Here is a 734-nt window from a genome sequence, read left to right on the forward strand (position 1 = left end):
TCGATGGCGCCGGGGAGACTCTCCGATCGGCAGTTCGGCTTTATGGCCGGAAGGTCGACGGAGGACGCGATCGTTGAGCTGCGTCGGATGGTCTCCGCCTCCGAGCGGAGGTACGTCTTTGCGCTGCTCTTCGACATAGCTGGCGCTTTCGACAATGTCTGGTGGCCACTAGTCCTGGAGACCTGGAAGAGACTAAACTGCCCTCGAAATATCTTCCAGGTTCTCCGCAGTTATTTTAGCGATAGGAAGGTCAGCGTGTCCTTTGGAGACATTCGAGTCTCCAAAGACGCGAGTAGAGGTTGCCCTCAAGGTTCTGTTTTCCAGCGTGCTGGACGGTTATGTTCGACGGGCTTCTCCGCGAACTAGAGAGGGAAATAGGTAGGTCCTTTATCGCGTACGCCGACGACCTTTTGGTCACGGTCGAAGGCGATTCGCGCAAAAAATTAGAAGAAAGAGGGCAACGAGTAGTAAATTTAGTTAGGAATTGGTGCGAGGGGGCCAAACTCCAGATCTCATCGCGCAAGACTGAGGCTATTGTACTCAGGAGCGAACCGATCAGGAGGGCCCCCATCGGTAGACGGGGAGGAGCGCGTCCGGACCGGAAACGTAAAGCCCACTGGGCCAAGAAGACAAATCTCGCGGCAAGACCACCGACCATTCGTTTAGGAAATGAAAAGATCGCGTTTAAGAAAACAGTTAGGTACCTAGGCATCCATTTTGACAGGGACATGGGA

Source organism: Odontomachus brunneus, unplaced genomic scaffold, assembly GCF_010583005.1.
Source record: "Odontomachus brunneus isolate Ranch 3 - 2012 unplaced genomic scaffold, Obru_v1 Obru_scaffold_012, whole genome shotgun sequence".
Taxonomy (NCBI): Eukaryota; Metazoa; Arthropoda; class Insecta; order Hymenoptera; family Formicidae; genus Odontomachus; species Odontomachus brunneus.